This window comes from Mytilus edulis, chromosome 2 (assembly GCF_963676685.1).
Source record: "Mytilus edulis chromosome 2, xbMytEdul2.2, whole genome shotgun sequence".
NCBI classification, from domain to species: Eukaryota; Metazoa; Mollusca; class Bivalvia; order Mytilida; family Mytilidae; genus Mytilus; species Mytilus edulis.
In genome coordinates, this window is record NC_092345.1 from 107,468,869 (window position 1) to 107,485,882 (window position 17,014).

Sequence of the window (17,014 nt, forward strand, 5' to 3'; positions counted from 1 at the left end):
GTTTTGAAAACCTAGATGATGGGGAAAATAATTCGATAAAAAACATTTAACAATTAATTATGTGATCAATAACAGAATTTATGGTATAAGCTCGTCCCTTGTAGAAAGAAATAGGACGATACCCAGGTACTCATCCACACATTAGACTAGTTGACTTGTCAGCAGTGTAGTATTAAAGACGAAGTCCTTTTTCTCTTTTATTACACAAAATGAAAAAGAGAAACACTATTTATATCACATTATTTCGGAATCATGTCGCAATTTTGGATTTTTCCCAAGAGAAATTGCTATGGCTGCTGTCTTGTAAGAACTCAACTGTATTAAGAGTTGTGCATAAGTAAGCATTTGTTGTTATTCAAAAAAATATTATTTTTGTTATTAATGCTATTTTCATTTGTCTTTTATAATATCGGTCATGTTATATACTGTACAGTGTTTCATGTCCCCTCACGGTGGGACCCTAATAGTATTTGAATATTTTATTTAAAATATATATTATAAAAATAGTTGTAGCAAGCGCCCGATTCACACGTTAGAATCGTATGAAATCAAATGCCAAAAAGTGTAAATCAATTATCATTGGTTCTAAACAGAGGCTTTATTCAACCGGGAACAGTTTAAATATCATTCTTTCAAATGAACAAATAAATGAGGTCTATTTTGAAAAAAACTACTTCGTTTATATGTCAACTAAAATCTTAATTGTAATGAGCAAATACTAGATAAAATGTCATGTACAATGTCAAATAGAATCCATTTATTACAAAAGAATAGAAAATATTTACCTGCATATGCATATTATCTATTTAAGGTGGTATGGGTGTCTTCCTCCATCTTGAATTGTAAAAAAACAGTGAACCAAAGGTCCATACTTTCTATCAAGTTAGCAAAATTTCTTGCAGGAATGCAGATATTTAGTATGAATTTTCATTAATAAGAACCAATTTATTAACATACTATATAGTAAAAAACATACTATATAGTAAAAAATCATTTCTGTAGATCACCGAAAGGGGAAGTGGTCTAGAACACAGTATTATTTTATTTAGGGGGTTCACTATACACGCAAATTTTTATTAGTCTTCACTTCAAGGTTAATCGAGCAAATTTTATTTAATAAGGCTTTTTACAGTTTTTTTAACTTTACTACGGGCTCATAAGGATCTTAAATCTGATTTTATTGCTGTGTCCACAATAGACACAGCAATATTATTCTACGTATTTCACCTGTATCGGTTTGGACAATTCCATGGACTATTCCATACACACACCATTATAAGGGGTTTTCATATGTCATGTCAAGATGATATAGGCTATTTACCGTTGTTTGCCACAAAAAAAATCTGGTAAAGTCACTTTTCTGAAAAACCAATATAAATATAGTTAACATATTTATATATTTAATCTAACTGTGTTCATTGACCCGATTTTTTAAATGACAACACACACCTAAAATTCGTTTTGGTCTATTCCATGACATTTGCGCGGGAAATATTCATCAGAGACTTTAATAATTTTAATGGACGTTCATTTGGAAAAGTTTACTATCTATTTTATGTGAACAATTGTCATATGTTTTTGTTTTTCATACATTTAAAGGATGAACGTTATTTAAATTCCGTATATCTTCATTTGACATCAGGTTTGTACGCATTTAGTCTCTTCTCTAGTCTATAATCAAAACTGAAGGCCGCGAGGGACACGTCATGATGACACGTGCTGCACAATCCCACACATTTCACATTATGTAATAAAATTCTACTGTTTGCGATAAAAATATTCACTGTTTAGGGGTGTTGAAATTAGGTCTTACATAGTTGATGCGTATCCGATCCGTGATTTGTATATATTTCAATGGTGCTCTCGGTAAGGCCAAAAAAATGTATGTTTGATTATGGGTACCTGACCGATCCTATTTTGAGCACCCACCCTAAGCCATTTTATTGCCGTCGTAAGAAATAATCCAATCATTATAAATAGGGGAACTCTCGACCCATGGACAATTCGGACCACACAATTCAAAATTATGGCACAAAAAATAAAATGGACAAAATAATAAAAAGAAAATACCGACCTACCTACCTACCCTACATATTTTGATGATGTAACCTTAAACAGACATGTTAGTTTTCTCGTTTGAATTGTTTTACATTGTCTTATCAGGGCCTTTTATCGCTGACTGCGGTATGGGCTTTGCTCATTGTAACATGTACAACAATCAAACATCAACCCACACTAAACTGAATGTAATAGGGCTCTTCACGGTTAGTTCGGCCATATTGGATAGGGGGCAGATTTTCATAATAGAGTAACATACTATATAGTAAAAAATCATTTCTGTAGATCACCGAAAGGGGAAGTGGTCTAGAACACAGTATTATTTTATTTAGGGGGTTCACTATACACGCAAATTTTTATTAGTCTTCACTTCAAGGTTAATCGAGCAAATTTTATTTAATAAGGCTTTTTACAGTTTTTTTAACTTTACTACGGGCTCATAAGGATCTTAAATCTGATTTTATTGCTGTGTCCACAATAGACACAGCAATATTATTCTACGTATTTCACCTGTATCGGTTTGGACAATTCCATGGACTATTCCATACACACACCATTATAAGGGGTTTTCATATGTCATGTCAAGATGATATAGGCTATTTACCGTTGTTTGCCACAAAAAAAATCTGGTAAAGTCACTTTTCTGAAAAACCAATATAAATATAGTTAACATATTTATATATTTAATCTAACTGTGTTCATTGACCCGATTTTTTAAATGACAACACACACCTAAAATTCGTTTTGGTCTATTCCATGACATTTGCGCGGGAAATATTCATCAGAGACTTTAATAATTTTAATGGACGTTCATTTGGAAAAGTTTACTATCTATTTTATGTGAACAATTGTCATATGTTTTTGTTTTTCATACATTTAAAGGATGAACGTTATTTAAATTCCGTATATCTTCATTTGACATCAGGTTTGTACGCATTTAGTCTCTTCTCTAGTCTATAATCAAAACTGAAGGCCGCGAGGGACACGTCATGATGACACGTGCTGCACAATCCCACACATTTCACATTATGTAATAAAATTCTACTGTTTGCGATAAAAATATTCACTGTTTAGGGGTGTTGAAATTAGGTCTTACATAGTTGATGCGTATCCGATCCGTGATTTGTATATATTTCAATGGTGCTCTCGGTAAGGCCAAAAAAATGTATGTTTGATTATGGGTACCTGACCGATCCTATTTTGAGCACCCACCCTAAGCCATTTTATTGCCGTCGTAAGAAATAATCCAATCATTATAAATAGGGGAACTCTCGCCCCATGGACAATTCGGACCACACAATTCAAAATTATGGCACAAAAAATAAAATGGACAAAATAATAAAAAGAAAATACCGACCTACCTACCTACCCTACATATTTTGATGATGTAACCTTAAACAGACATGTTAGTTTTCTCGTTTGAATTGTTTTACATTGTCTTATCAGGGCCTTTTATCGCTGACTGCGGTATGGGCTTTGCTCATTGTAACATGTACAACAATCAAACATCAACCCACACTAAACTGAATGTAATAGGGCTCTTCACGGTTAGTTCGGCCATATTGGATAGGGGGCAGATTTTCATAATAGAGGTAAAAATGGTGTGAAAAATACGGGAAAACATCATTAAAACAGAGCCGTTGCTTGGAAACACACATAGGATTTCCCACACTTTCATACTATTTCCACCTTCTTCCAAAAAATCTGCCACCTATCCAATATGGCCGAACTAACCGTGAAGAGCCCTATTGAAAGACATCTAGAGGTTGATATCAGAGGTTGATTTAGGGGGGGGGGGGTGTGGGCCCCTGCTTTTTGAGAAAAAAATTGGTTGCTTATATAGGGAATCACTGAATCGTGACTGGAGCGAGCCCCCTCTTAGGTCAGTCAGTGGGCTCCCACTTTAGAAAATTTCTGGATTCGCCACTGGATATACAGTATCGAACAGAAGATAAAAAAGGGAACAATATGGTGAATTATAGAGATTAATATTATTTCATGTACATGCATTTGAAATATTTAAGATATATTGTTTCCCTTTTTTTAGCTCACCTGGCCCGAAGGGCCAAGTGAGCTTTTCTCACCACTTGGCGTCCGTCGTCCGTCGTCGTCGTCCGTCGTCGTCGTCGTCGTTAACAATTTACATTTTGAACTTCTTCTAGAGAACCACTGAATGGAATGGAACCAAACATGGCATGAATGTTCCTTATGAGGTGCTGACCAAGTGTTGTTACTTTGTAGCCGATCCATCATCCAAGATGGCCGCCAGCGGGGGACTTAGTTTAACATAAAACGCTATGGGAAATGCATACAAATGACTTCTTTTAGAGAACCACTGAATGGAATGAAACCAAACATGGCATGAATGTTCCTTATGAGGTGCTGACCAAGTGTTGTTACTTTGTTGCCGATCCATCATCCAAGATGGCCGCCAGCCGGGGACTTAGTTTAACATAGGACCCTATGGGAAATGCATACAAATGACTTCTTTTAGAGAACCACTGAATGAAATAAAACCAAACATAGCATGAATTATCCTTATGGGGTGCTGACCAAGTGTTGTTACTTTGTAGCCGATCCATCATCCAAGATGGCCGCCAGCGGGGGACTTAGTTTAACATAGGACCCTATGGGAAATGCATACAAATGACTTCTTCTAGAGAACCACTAAATGGAATGAAACCAAACATTGCATGAATGTTCCTTATGGAGTGCTGACCAATTGTTGTTACTTTGTAGCCGATCCATTATCCAAGATGGCCGCCAGCGGGGACTTAGTTTAACATAGGACCCTATTGGAAATGCATACAAATGACTTCTAGTGAACCACTGAATGGAATGAAACCAAACATGGCATGAATGTTCCTTATGTGGTGCTGAACAAGTGTTGTTACTTTGTAGCCGATCCATCATCAAAGATGGCCCCCAGCAGGGGACTTAGTTTAACATAGGACCCTATGGGAAATGCATACAAATGACTTCTTTTAGAGAACCACTGAATGGAATAAAACCAAACATAGCATGAATGTTCCTTATGGGGTGCTGACCAAGTGTTGTTACTTTGTAGCCGATCCATCATCCAAGATGGCCGTCAGCGGGGGACTTAGTTTAACATAGGACCCTATGGGAAATGCATACAAATGACCTCTTTTTGAGAACCACTGAATGGAATGAAACCAAACATGGCATGAATGTTCCTTGTGAGGTGCTGACCAAGTGTTGTTACTTTGTTGCTGATCCATCATCCAAGATGGCCGCCAGCCGGGGACTTAGTTTAACATAGGACCCTATGGGAAATGCATACAAATGACTTCTTTTAGAGAACCACTGAATGGAATAAAACCAAACATAGCATGAATGTTCCTTATGGGGTGCTGACCAAGTTTTGTTACTTTGTAGCCGATCCATCATCCAAGATGGCCGCCAGCGGCAGACTTAGTTTAACATAGGACCCTATGGGAAATGCATACAAATGACTTCTTCTAGAGAACCACTAAATGGAATTAAACCAAACATAGCATGAAAGTTCCTTATGGAGTGCTGACCAAGTGTTGTTACTTTGTAGCTGATCCATTATCCAAGATGGCCGCCAGCGGGGGACTTAGTTTAACATAGGACCCTATTGGAAATGCATACAAATCACTTCTTCTAGTGAACCACTGAATGGAATGAAACCAAACATGGCATGAATGTTCCTTATGTGGTGCTGACCAAGTGTTGTTACTTTGTAGCCGATCCATCATCCAAGATGGCCGCCAGCGTGGGACTTAGTTTAACATAGAACCCTATGGGAAATGCATACAAATGACTTCTTTTAGAGAACCACTGAATGGAATGAAATCAAACATGGCATGAATGTTCCTAATGTGGTGCTGACCAAGTGTTGTTACTTTGTAGCCGATCCATTATCCAAGATTGCCGCCAGCGGGGGACTTAGTTTAACATAGGACCCTATGGGAAATGCATACAAATGACTTCTTTTAGAGAACCACTGAATGGAATAAAACCAAACATGGCATGAATGTTCCTTATGAGGTGCTGACCAAGTGTTGTTACTTTGTAGCCGATCCGTCATCCAAGATGGCCGCCAGTGGGGGACTTTTGAATGAAATTAAACATGTTCCTTTCCTTATAAATGAGGTTGTGTTGTCACTTTTAGCCAAATTTTATATTTTTTTATATGATTTCAAAAACCCAAGTAGAATCAGGTGAGCGATACAGGCTCTTGAGAGCCTCTAGTTTGTTCTAGGTTCCACGGTGACCTAGCTTCCATTTTCGAAAACTGTGATTTAAATGCTAGTCTATTAGAGGGATATTTCCTTTTCATTGGTTGTAGATATGGAATCTTATTTTACCATGAAGTCAGATTTGAAAATGACTTTGGGAATGAAGATATCGTAAAGACTGAATGTCAGTTTTAGTCTTATATACATTTGTATCTATAATACTAAAATTACGAGGTCCAATTTGTAAGCCGTCATCGCGTAAAAATAATGAATCAAAAAATTCGACTTTATATATAACTAATATAGTACAAAGGTGTAGATTAAAAATTACACCACTCCAGGCCTTTTGTTTTCCCTGAATTAATATTGCCAATAATTAAGAAGTTCCGGATAGAGTCCGATACCGATACCAAAAATTAATAGTATATTCACCTGTTACCGATTACCTTATTTGTACGTTCCGCGTCTGACAGGTGCACCACCAAACGGTGTATTCAGGATTAATATCCTATATACACGGGTCGTATCCACAGGGTTGAAACTACTAAATTGTCAAATTTTAATCAGTTTAGACTTTCTTAGATACATTGTAACGATACAAATACTTAAATCTGGACTAAAAATAAGGCGTATAGGTACAGTTTTCAATTTGTTAGCCGGCATGACGTAAAACAGCGAATCAAAGAATTCAATTTTATTTACAACTAATACATGTATGTATATGACAATGCTGTTGTTTAAAAAAATACTCCATTCCAGGAACTTTCGTTTTTCAAATAATTAATATTACCAATAATTGATAAGTTCCAGTTCGACGGTTTCAATCAGAAAGATTTGAAAGCAGAGAAAACTGTGTATCGTTTAATCGGCATAACTTTATCAGATAAAAATACTTATACTAAAATAAGGCTTGCACATAGTTATATACATTAACGGAATGAAGATATCGTAAAGACTGAATGTCAGTTTTAGTCTTATATACATTTGTATCTATAATACTAAAATAAAGAGGTCCAATTTGTCAGCCTTCATCGCGTAAAAATGATGAATAAAAAAATTCGACTTTATATATAACTAATATAGTACAAAGGTGTAGATTAAAAATTACACCACTCCAGGCCCTTTTGTTTTCCCTGAATTAATATTGCCAATAATTAAGAAGTTCCGGATAGAGTCCGATACCGATACCAAAAATTAATAGTATATTCACCTGTTACCGATTACCTTATTTGTACGTTCCGCGTCTGACAGGTGCACCACCAAACGGTGTATTTAGGATTAATATCCTATATACACGGGTCGTATCCACAGGGTTGAAACTACTAAATTGTCAAATTTTAATCAGTTTAGACTTTCTTAGATACATTGTAACGATACAAATACTAAAATCTGGACTAAAAATAAGGCGTATAGGTACAGTTTTCAATTTGTTAGCCGGCATGACGTAAAACAGCGAATCAAAGAATTCAATTTTATTTACAACTAATACATGTATGTATATGACAATGCTGTTGTTTAAAAAAATACTCCATTCCAGGAACTTTCGTTTTTCAAATAATTAATATTACCAATAATTGATAAGTTCCAGTTCGACGGTTTCAATCAGAAAGATTTGAAAGCAGAGAAAACTGTGTATCGTTTAATCGGCATAACTTTATCAGATAAAAATACTTATACTAAAATATAGCTTGCACATAGTTATATACATTAACTCAGTCATGGAACTGCGATACCACGTGTCTGTTCTAGTGTACTTTATAATTTTAGTCTTGCATGTACATAATTATGTGTACATATATCACTGATTCAGTGGCAATGGTAAATAGACACTGACAAGTCTTAGATAATATTTTATAGTTTTGAATGTTTTGTCCGTTGACTAAAATTAGGTGGAGGTTTGTGTGTTCTTATTTCCAACAGAGGTAAACTCAACACATATCAATATGTGCATAAAGCAAATTGATAGTTGCTAGATACGGAATGATTGTACCACAAGAAAGTTTAAACCTGTGTGTATATACTTAAAATATGATAAAAAAATCATGTCTTTTTCAGGACTTCTGAATCCAACCATGTAGTATGGAGTGGTTTTGGTCGATGGATGTTAATGAAGGACCTGTAGTACAAAGTATATCACTGAATTTAGCTCTTTGTCTTATAAGTGTATTATTGAATACTTTGCTTTGAGCTCAGTTCATTGTTATGCAAATCATTCTTTGTGAAATAAAGATTTGACAGAAAACTCTCATGTACAAGGATTTGCCAAAGTAGTATCACCTCTATTTACAATGTAAGTATTAGGGAGATAAAAGCATTCTATATTGATTTGAACCAAATATATTATAAAAAAAAAGAACAAATTTACCCGAGAATGCTACTACATGTACCACTACTAGCAATATGATGCTAGGTTGTTTTAATACATCTGTACTAGCTGCCTACTGATGACTCGGTTCTGAGTGTAAATGCGTCCTTCAACTATGCAGATAAAAATTATAAGGCATATCTAGGCTTATCAATTTCTAAAACAATATTTCATCGTACATGTTTGAAATTTTTAAACAACCACAGAAATTTTTGCAGTTGAAATACATGTATGTATCCTGTCGTCATCTTCCCAAGACGGATGGTTTCCAGATAATAACTTCAGTATAAGTAAAAAGGAAGCCTTAAAATTATAACATACTGTGGATTCATTTATTTTCGTGGGTACCAATTTTCGTGGATTAAAGAAAGTTTGCATTTTCGTGGATATTTAATTTCGTGGTTTTGCCGAAGTCTGCATACAAGCCTATAGAAAATTTGTTAATCGTTGAACATTTAATTTCGTGGTAAGACTCTAGCCACAAAAGCCACGAAAATTGGTATCCAAAGAATAATAATGCATCCACAGTAATATACAATTATGGCCCGTTGAAGAGGTGAATATCCAAAATTGTCAACACGAGAAGGTTATTTCAATGAGGGCTCAGCCCGAAGTGAAATAACTTTTAAGGGTTGACAATTTTGAATATTCATCGATTTTAAGGGTCCACAATTGTTTTATTATACCGAAGTAACAGTGGAAGGGCATTTCGCACACTTACTATAGTGTCTATATTTTTAACATATGACTGATGTTTGAAAATACATTTGTGTTCGAATTTCTCGAATTTACAACAAAAGTAGAACCTTTTTGTAAAATATTGATGGCCCTGAAAAGGACCGTTTATAAGAGATATTATCGGCTGCTGGCACTCTCAGCTCTTTTCATGTCCAATGCCTTATTTCCTCGTCTCTCGGTGGGCTTCCACAAGTGTAACGTGAACACTGTCATTTTGTTTATTTACGTCTGTGACGTCATTTTCATGGGAGGTAACTCAAGTACAAATCAACAAACTGAAAAGGTTATTCACCGGTGAATAATAGGGTTATTCACCGCTGGTGTAAATTTTTAGGGTTATTCGTCCTTCCTTGCAATTGAATGAAAATTAACTGAATTATTCCACGTCACGTGATAAGGTTTCACCCAATAGAATTGTTTGAAATATATGTAAGGTATAATAATATGTATAATCATAAAAGGAAGCCTGGGATTGTTTTGGGGGGTTATATATATAGTCCCTAAGGTTTAGGAATAAGGGTTCCAAAGGTGACCAAAACAAGCATTAATCTAGTGTCCGTACAAAAAGTTGTGTATAAGTATTTCAATTGTTCTGAAATTGTACCATAATATTGAATACCATAAGTAGAAGGTTGATGTCTATTTTGTGGGTTATGGGTCAAACAGTCTAGGAATTAAGACAAACATTTTTGTAGATTCCAGACAATAAATTTGAGTTATTTCTTTGTCCAGAATGGTTGTTGAATTACCTAAAACCAATGCTTTATGAAATCTTCTTTAAAAATTGGAGTGTAGATTTCTCTGTCCATAATAGTAGTTGAATCAACTTAAAATAATGCTATACATGTATATACACTACAATGCAAAATTCACTTTACTACCAACTGATAAATTTAAGCAGTCTTTAATAGCCATTCAGTGATTACAAGCACTTTGATTTTCATTCTAGGGTTATGCCCTTTCACAAATGGAAAAATTTCTCAAGTTTGTCTCAACTAAATTTAGTGAAATGTGTATATAATGCTTATTACCTCTAAACTCAGTTTAAGTTCAATTTTTGGCAGCTTCACTTTATGTACCTTTTTAACGTTATATGCTAGCGGGGGCATCATCACCATGACTGTATGACATTTATATTTTAATACTTAATGTTTTATTAAAATGAGTATTTGAATAATTATTGTTGCAAACTCCATTAGAAATTTGATTTCAGTCGGAAAGCTGACCCCGGTTTGACCCCATTTCTTAAAGCAACAATGGACGTCATGTGATTACCATATATGGGCATTTTTTTACCCAAAAAAGGGAAGCCCGTTTTTTTGAAATTGTAGCTGTTACAATGAATTAAAACTAATTTGCTTTTAAGTGAACATTCTTGAGTATATAAGGAATATTTTCATTAACTCAATTATGGATTTAACTCATTTCTTTCTTTCATAATATGTCTTCAAAGTGTAGGTGTTGACCAAAAAATGTGGTAAAAAAAAATTTAAATCGTAATTTTCTTTCTTAACTTCTCGGGAAGCTATGCTGAATTTAAATTATGTTATGTAACATAACTTTTACTATGATATGTCAAATTTGTGCCAGTTGATATGCACAGATACGCAAATGTGCCAGTTAGAAGTGTCGATATTTCTGACGAAGCGGGGCCGACGGTAATTCACGAGTTACGTCCCTTTGTTTGACACTATCATGAAAAACTATTGTTATATCAAACACCATATGCTGTTATTTACAAGTGGATATTATTAAAAATAATCTCTTATATACATTTTGATACTATAAACATGTGCCAAAAAATAGAGAAACACATTTTATCACTTTTCAGAACTCAGTCCCAGTGAAATAGGCCCTAGATGTGAATCAGATGTGTCCCTATGTGCCATAATAGGGTTAATAATTTAATATTTCAAGAGTTAATTTAATATTCATGTTTTGGTAGGTATTTTTACTGCTGCAACCAAATTCTTTTAACACAGAAATAAATGTCTACTCAATTTATACAAGGGTTGTCTAAATATTCATGAATAATGGATCAAGACAGTATGAAAATGATAAAAAAAAACAGGAGTTGATTTCCTTTTCATTTCTGACACTTGCAAGTAGGTCCTACCTTTTTCATTTAAACTTAAAAGAGATCATAATGAAAGTATTCTGAATGTAAAATCTTCTGTTCATTGTTTTAAATAAAAGGAAAATTATTTGCAATCTTTGTATGAACAATCTAAATATATCAATAAATGTTATCTCATTGATTTCATGCAAGTTATAGTTTTTAAATCAATGAATGGGCTCAAATTATAAAATAACACACTAAACCAATAAATAAATGTTGCTAATCATGAACTTGAAAATGAAAAAGATTAAAATAGACTCAGTAATATTTTTCTTTTTCTATTTGAAAAAAAATATAATTAAAAACATTAAAAAAACTATGCATTTTTATATTTATGTGAAAGTATTTCAGAGCAGTTTCTGGGGGCTAAGTGGACAATTATGTTTTAGATCACAAGTCAAAATTAAGTCACACTTCATGTCAGTATGATAAAGCTTTGAATAAGATTGATTAAAATGATACTCTGAAAGAGATTGTTTGGGCAGCAACCATTTGTTTTCAGGGAGGGGGAACTATGGATTTTTTTCCCCTGACAAGTTGAAAACAATTCTTCTCTTTTCAATTTTAGCATTTCATTAAATGGCAGCTGAGGGTAAAAGAAACATCTTTTTTCTCAGGGTAAAAAAACAAATTATATTACAATCAATACTCAATAGCCACCAGAAAATCAAATGGTTTGTTGGCTGCCTAAGTTCAAATTTAGGACAATACTTTTTCATTTACTTTTGCAGGATTCCTTAAAATCACAAAATGTGTTTTATGTCGGTCATCTAAAGCAGTTAGTGTTGAGCAAAGACAGTATACGATTTACTTACCTTGTTTTTCACTGACTTAGTCTAAAGAGAATATATTAATCCAGTCAAATATTCACAGCTGATCTCGCCATTACTTTTTCAAACAAACATACTAAATATGTGTACATTGACTGTGTTTAGATGCAAGGTGACATCAATGTGTATAAAGACATCAATGTGTATAAAGACCGAAAAACTACAATGTCAAAAAATGTCCTTATTTTGGAATTTAGTTAAAACGGGGTTTCCCAAGGGGTGATAGAACGTTATACTTGATGCTTTTATTTTTATTTTGAAATACGTGTTATTAATTTTTTGTATAGTACATATAGTCTTTGTTATTAAATCTATGAAAAAAAGAGAAGAAAATAATTTTAAACGACGATCAAAGGCATTACGGGATCGTTAAAAGACGGCCAATTTGACATGTTTGAGAATTTATTCCTGTTGATAATATAATCATGCTTAACAAATCGAAATAAATATATTACAGACCCTAATGGCTAGTAGGAAACTGAAAAATGGATAAACTTCCAAATTGGCGCCAAAAAAAAATTCCGCGAAATTAACGCAATTTCAGAATGGCGGGTTTTAATATCAGTTCCATTGTTGTCTTAAGAAAGTAGCAACAACGGTCGTTTCTAAGGGCTTGCTTTCCGACTGATTTGAGATAATTTTTATACCACCACAAAAATTGAAAACTTTTTGGTTGTACATTTGTATCACGTTGGCGTCATCGTCTTCATCCAAAGACATTTGGTTTTAGCACTCTAACTTAAGTAAAAGTCAATAGAAATATATGAAATTTAGACACAAGGTTTATGACCATGAAAGGAAGGCTGGGATTGGTTTTGGGTATTTTGGTCTCAACAGTTTAGGAAAAAGGGCCCAAATTTAGCATTGTTCTTGGTTTTTGCTCTATAACTCAAGTATTAGTAAACAGTAATCTATGATATTTTAACATAAGGTCTATGGCCACACAAGGAGGGTTGGAATAGATTTTGGTAGTTTTAGTCCCAACAGGGTAGGATTTAGGAACCAAAAACAGGTCCCAAATAAGCATTTTTCTTGGTTTTTTTTAACAATACCTTTAGCATAAGTTAATAGAAATCTATAAAGGTTTATGACCACAAAAGGAAGGTTTGGATTATTTTTGGGAGTTTTGGTCCCAAGGAATAAGGGGCCAAAATTAAACTTTGTTTGCTTTCATAAAAAAAATGAATTATTGTGCTTCTTTGATATGCCAAATCTAACCGTGTTAAGATTCTTAATTTTTGGTCCTGTTTTTAAATTGATCTACATTAAGGTCCAAAGGGTCCAAATTTAAAATCAGCTTGATTTTAACAAAAATTGAATTTTTGGGGTTCTTTGATATGGTGAGTCTTAACATGTACTTAGATTTTTGATTATGGGCCCAGTTTTCAAGTTGGTCAGATCAAAAATTGAATTCTTTGGGTTCTATGATATTCTGAATTAAACCATGTATTTAGATTTTGGATATTGGACCAAAATAGGTAAATGTCCAATTTAAAATTTTTAAGTTGAAGTTCTTTATAGACCACATTCAATCTGTGTCAGAAACCTATGTTGTGTCAACTATTTAACCACAATCCAAATTCAGAGCTGTATCTAGCTTGAATGTCGTGTCCATACTAGCCCCAACCGTTCAGGTTTCCACCTCTGCAGTCGTATAAAGCAGCACCCTGCGGAGTATCTGTTCCATTCATTTGTTTTTTCTTAATTTGTGTGAATTAACATTGTTACAGTAAATGCTAATTACTACACTTGCATACCACAACAAATACTGTATTGGTACATGTATCACTTATATTTGTATCCATATAACAAAACAAACCAGATGCTCCGCAGGGCGTAGCTTTATACGACCGCAGAGGTTGAACCCTGAACGGTTGGGGCAAGTATGGACACAACATTCAAGCTGGATTCCGCTCTAAATTTGGATTGTGATTAAATAGTTGACACAGCATAGGTTTCTGACACAGAATGAATGTATTCAAATGAACTTAAAATTTTTGTTTTCTCTTAGAGCAATTCACTATGCTGTTGAATATTAATCCTCTCAAAAAAATGTTTGAAGAAATTTTCTTTTTATTTATGAAATTTCAAATGAGAAATTTTTTTTAATCACATCCCCCTTTTCCTTATTCCAAAACTAATTTCAATTAAAATATTCTAATGGAGTTTGCAACAATTACTACTCATTTAAATACATCATAAAATATTAAGATGTAAAAAAACTGCTTGTACACAACTAAAAATATACTATTTTATTGCCAATGAATGAAAAAATCATCCACCGAAAACTAAATGACAAAGATGTAAAAAGCTACAGTTTAAACAACTACGACTTTAATTTCGTTCATTCCTTTTACTCTCAATGTATCTTTTGATGAATACTATCAAGGATATATTAACCAATCAACTGATTTTCGTCAAGTTGGTTACTTATTGTCTGTTTAGATGTACTGTATTATAGCTCAAATTGCTGCAGGTATATTCAGAAAATATCCGAACATTTTAAAAACAAGTTACCATTTGCTTCGATCCGCCTAAAAACTTTCATACTTTGTATTTACAGTGTTTACAACATATCTTCTTATTTTTAGTTCTATCATTTATTTTGGTTTTCCCAACTTTTTTTCCCGGGCGTTACTTCCAGGGTTTTCCTTCGTGTTCTGCTTTTTTGGTGTTTTTAAGATATACCGGACTGAAGAACATTCACTATTCACTTTTCACTATTCAAGTTGTGACATTTTCTTAGAATGCTAATATGTCAAACCCCAGGGTCCTCAGCAAAAAAGAGAAGGTAAGACAATTGTCAAATATGTTCCAACATAGTTTTAAAAAGTCATAACACTAAGCTTAAACTTAAACTGCGGCCTTATTTTAAATGTCGTTGATGCCAAAGCAAATGATATGTTAATGTTCAAAATTAAATATACATATAAACATTCGTAACCTTTCCTTTCCCTCAGTACAATGCAAGAGCTTAAGGAAAACTCATTTATTTCAAAGCTCAGTTGCTCAGTTTCTTTATCAATAAAAAATTAAAATATGAGCATTCAGAATTTACATGTAAACGAGGTTTTACTAACAATGGTGGCAACAATATTGATTAAAGAAATCTTCAAGATTTACAAAACATTATCGACAAAAGTCGTCAGTTGGGTAATCTTACTGTAATCTAATTATCTCTACTGATAAATAATGCAACACCAATAACACATTTAAGTTTTGTAATGATTTTATTCACAGAGACTGTTTTTCACTGATGTATATATCTTTTCTCTTTTCTTTTTGGAGTTTAAATTGGGAATTCAAAATTCATATTGTTACATGAAAGAGAGTAGCTCCATATTTCTATGCATATGATCGTCAAGTGTACTTGATCAGCATTCCATTAAACATCCGTTTGATATCAATAAATGCCAGAAACTGTCTATTACCAAACTGAGAGCAACTGTTTTTCTGTCACAATTATAAGGAAAAACAGGCTACAACTTGCACAGGATCAGGCACTTGAATATTACATCGAAATTGATGTTAAGCTGTTAGTTAAAAATCCCTCCGGAACTGTTTGATTCTATGACAGTCTTCCTTCCATACAGAACATCGCTGCAAAAATAATTTAAACATTCAGTTAGGTGATAATAATATTATAAGGCAATCCAAAGAGAACCTGAAATATTAGACCAATGTTTGATAAGAGGGTTGCACCCAAAACAGCCATTTTGCTAGGCAATGAATTTGAAAAACTAGTTAGTTGCACGTCTCCTTATGTATTGTTTCACGGTTAAAAGTAAATGTAAGCAGATCTATGGTTCTATAAACCATCATTTTAAACAGGTATTTGGAATCACAGTATTTGGCTGCCTCCTTTCATTGGTTTCATTCTTTTCAAAAATCATTGGTTGTTACCACAGATAAAAATTACCTAAATTTCGTAATATTTTCAACTGACAGCCCCTAATGTTTTCAAGATATCATGGTGGTTTTACCCCTTTTCGGCTTAAGTATGTCATATTGTATATCTTTATAGAAAATTGCATAAATAAAGGCAACAGTAGTATACCGCTGTTCAAAACTCATAAATCCATGGACAAAAAACAAAATCGGGGTAACAAACTAAAACCGAGGGAAACGCATTAAATATAAGAGGAGAGCAACGACACAACACCGAAACGGACCAAGCAACAGACAAAACACCACGAGAATAACAAATATAACATCAAAACCAAATATATGAATTAGGGATAGACAAGTACCGTGCCACGTCTTATCTCAAAAATAAGAGAAAACACAAACGACTCAACGTAAAAATGCAACACACACACAGAAACGAACAATATTATAACAATGGCCATCTTCCTGACTTGGTACAGGACATAAATTAGATAAATTTCTAGTAAATCTATACGTAATTCTTTATCATTGTCAAACTACCACGCATCTAAATCAAATTACTATTTGAAAAAGCGCGCTTTCTTTTACTTTTATTTACCTCCCTTTATTTCACATAGCAAACCAAATTAAAAACTGCCAATCTTTGCTGCATACCAATTTTTGCCCTATAAAAATTTATATCATGCAACACAATAAACTTTACAAATTGGGGGAAAATCAAGGTGTTCCGACCATCGAAAGAGAGGCATGATTGCAAGTTCGAACCCGGACGACACTCAAAATCGAAAAT